This window comes from Pongo abelii, chromosome 9 (assembly GCF_028885655.2).
Source record: "Pongo abelii isolate AG06213 chromosome 9, NHGRI_mPonAbe1-v2.0_pri, whole genome shotgun sequence".
Classification (NCBI taxonomy): Eukaryota; Metazoa; Chordata; class Mammalia; order Primates; family Hominidae; genus Pongo; species Pongo abelii.
Genome location: NC_071994.2, coordinates 12,938,924 through 12,942,678, shown reverse-complemented (window position 1 = coordinate 12,942,678; position 3,755 = coordinate 12,938,924). Strand labels below are relative to the sequence as shown.

The 3,755-nt window shown below is 43.6% G+C and overlaps 1 pseudogene; it reads right to left on the bottom strand.

Moving 5' to 3' along the window:
* Positions 1-230: 230 nt before the first annotated feature.
* On the bottom strand, positions 231-1,911 carry LOC100431922 (glycine cleavage system H protein, mitochondrial-like; annotated as a pseudogene).
* Between the last annotated feature and the right edge of the window lie 1,844 nt (positions 1,912-3,755).

The following is a 3,755-nucleotide window of genomic DNA, read 5'->3' as shown; positions in this document are numbered from 1 at the left end:
GAATACCAGAGCGTAGCCTAAAAATCATAGGGTATTGTGAAAAAGACATGTATTATGTTTCTCATTTGAAAGATAAAGGGCATTTTCTTTCATTAGCAGTGTTAACAGTAGTTTTTTTTCCCCATCGGTAATGCTAAAAGTTGCTATTCTAAGTCTTCTATCCACCACTAATTTAAGACAACTCTGCTGGGTTGTGTAATTTCCTACTAGTTTATTTAGGGGTTCCATTATCACTCAATAGATTTTATGTATTTCTCATACGCTTCTTCACTTATAAGTTCATCTAGTTCTGAAGGGTTTCTCAGTGTCATCTTGATCAGCCAACCATCTTCATAACAAGATTCGTTGACAAGTCCCAGATTTTCTGCAAGGGCTTCATTAATTTCAGTTATGTCTCCTGATAAAGGAGAATAGAGTTCACTAGCAGCTTTCACACTTTCCGAAGCACCAAACTCTCCTTGTTTGCTCAATTTTGTCCCAACTTCAGGCAGACTACAGTAAACATCTCCCAATGCTTCCTGTGCAAAATTGCTGATTCTCACTGTTCCAATACCATTTCTGTTCCAATACCATTTTCTGTTGTTTCCATTCGTGTTTCTCTGTGAATTTATGCACTGAGAGCAGAGCAGGTACTGTGCGCAACGTCCAGACCGCGCCTGCCCTCAGCTGCCAGGGCCTCAGAGGGCAGGGTGTGGTGGGTGCTAGGATTACAGGTGTGAGCCACCGTGCCCAGCTGATACATGGGTATTATTATCCCAGTTGAGTGACAAGGAAGCTGGAGTCAGAGAGTTTAGCTGATTAGGGGACACAGCTCAAATCACCCCAGTGACACTGGTGGAATATAGGGCCAAAGCTGTGCTCCACACCACCTTTGACATCCTGCCTCTCCACTTAGCAATGTTGTCTGTCTGATGTGCTCCTCTCACCAGCATTGCTGGACTAGGACAACGGTAGTATTTTCAGTTTCATATATCCCATTTGCCTCCTATTGGGACTCTAAATTCAATCTCTGCTTGAGGGAGAGATTGACCATACAGTTGACTTCTAGAATCCTGGAGGCAAGTGGAGCACAGTGGCTCATGGCTGTAATCCCAGCACTTTCAGAGGCCAAGGTGGGTGGACTGCTTGAGCCCAGGAGTTTGAGACCAGCCTGGGCAACATGGTGAAACCCCGTCTCTACCAAAAATACAAAAATTAGCCAGGGCATGGTGGCGCATGCTGTGGTTCCAGCTACTCAGGAGGTTGAGGTGGGAGGATTGCTCAAGCCCGGGACATTGAGGCTGCAGAGAGCTGTGATTGTGCAACTACACTCCAGCTTGAGTGATAGAGTGAGACCCTCAACAACAACAAAACAAAACAAAGCAAAACAAAACAAAACAAACACTACAAATAGAATCCTGGAGGCAGCCACTCCCATAGGCTTGAGATTTCAAAACACACAGAAACGTCAAATCAAAGGGGGCTGAATATTGACCAATGAGTTAATCTTCAAATGCCAATGATGACTGGGTATTTGCCAAGTTTACCAAAATGTATCTATTCCTGGCTATATGCCAAGACACAGACAAGATGTTCTAAGGGTTTTAGAAGTGTAAGGCAGGGTTCCTGCACTTTTGAGATATTGAGATTCTAATGTACATGAGACAAAGATTATGGAATTCAGTTTTAAATTATCAGTACAGATTTTAAGTGGCAAGGTTTTAAAGAAGTGACTCAATATGAGCTACTTGTTTGGACCAACTGACCTTGAAATTCCTCTCCTGCTTTGAATTCTAGGAATCTGTGAGATAGTGAAAGCTCTGTGGCTGAAAACAAAATGAAACCTTCTGGGTTGTGGTAGGCAGCCTCTAAGATGGCCCCCAGTGATCCCTGTCCCTGGTTTTCATGCCCTTTTGCAGTCTCCTCCACCATAAATAGAGCTAACCTGTGAATTCAATTTGGATATTGTGGAAATGACGGTGGGCGACTTCTGAGGCTGTCATAAAAGGTGTTGTAGTTTCCACCTTGCTCTGTCTTGCACTACTTGCTTTGTGGGAAGCCAGCGGCCATGTTGTGAGGACATTCAAGCAGCCCCGTGGGGGAGGTCCTTGTGATGAGGAATGGAGACTTCCTGCCAACAGTTAGCACTAACGTGCCAACCACATGAGTGGGCCACCTTGGAAGCAGATCCTCCAGCCTGAATCAAACCTTTGAAGCGACTGCACCCACAGCTGACATCCTGACCACAGCCTCATGAAAGACTTGGGGCAGAACTACCCAGCTAAACTGCTCTCGAATTCCTGACCCACAGATACTATGTGAGACAGTAAATGTTTGTTGTTTTAAGTTCCTAAGCTCTGGTATACTATGGAGCAGTAGATAACTAATACAGTGGTTTTCATGTGGGCTTCATTGCCAACCTAGCAACAAGAAAACTATTCTAGGCCGGGCATGGTGGCTCATGCCTGTAATCCCAGAACTTTGGGAGGCTGAGGTCAGAAGTTTGAGACCAGCCTGGCCAACATGGTGAAACCCCATCTCTACTAAAATTACAGAAAATTATCTTGATGTGGTGGTGGGAGCCTGTAATTCCAGATACTTGGGAGGCTGAGGCAGGAAAATCACTGGAACCTGGGAGGCAGAGGTTGCAGTGGGCTGAGATCATGCCACTGCACTCCAGCCTGGGTGACAAAGCTAGACTCTGTCTCAAAAAAAAAAAAAGAAAAGAAAAGAAAACAATTTATAATTACTTGAAAGCCTTTAAATACTGTCATTATCGCACAAACTCTGAAAGAGGCAGATGATAAAATAGAAGTCTTAGAGAAAATAAATTACTTCTTTAAATATCATGGGGGCCAGTCATGGTATATTAGTCCATTTTCATGCTGATAATAAAGACATAGCTGAGACTGGGTAATTTATAAAGGAAAGAGGTTTAATTGACTCACAGTTCCACAGGGTTCAAGAGGCCTCAAAATACTTACAATCATGGCAGAAGGGGAAGCAAACATGTCTTTTTTCACATGGTGGCAGGAAGGAGAAGAATGAGAGCTAAGGGTAAGGTGAGCCCCTTATAAAACCATCAGATCTCGTGAGAACTCACTCATTATCACGAGAACAACATGAGCATAATTGCCCCCATGATTAAATTACCTTCCACTTTGGTCCCTCCCACAACACACGGGGATTATGGGAACTACAATTCAAGATGAGATTTGGGTGGGGACATGGCCAAACCATATCACACGGTGACTCCCACCTGTAATTCCAGCACTTTGGGAGGACAAGGTGGGTGGATCACTTGAGCCCAGGAGTTTGAGACCAGCCTGGGCAATGTGGCAAACCCCTGTCTCTATTATAAATACAAAAATTAGCTGGGTGCAGTGGCACGTACCTGTAGTCCCAGCTACTTGGGAAGCTGGGGCAGAAGGATCTCTTGAACCTGGGAGGTTGAGATTGCAGTGAGCTGAGCTCTCACCACTGCACTTCAGCCTGGGTGACAAAGTGAGACCTTATCTCAAAAAAAAAAAAAAAAGTCCCTAAGCTTTGCTGTAATTTGTTATGTAGCAGTAGATAACTAACACAGTGGTTTTCATGTAGATACATTGCCATCCTAGTAACAGGAAAACAATTCCAATTACTTAAAAGCCTTTGGATATTGTTTTTATCCCACAAACTCTGAAAGAGGCATATGATAAAATAGAAGTCCTAAGGAAAATCAATTATGTCTTTTTTTTTTTTTTTTTTTTGAGACGGAGTTTTGTTCTTGTCCCCCA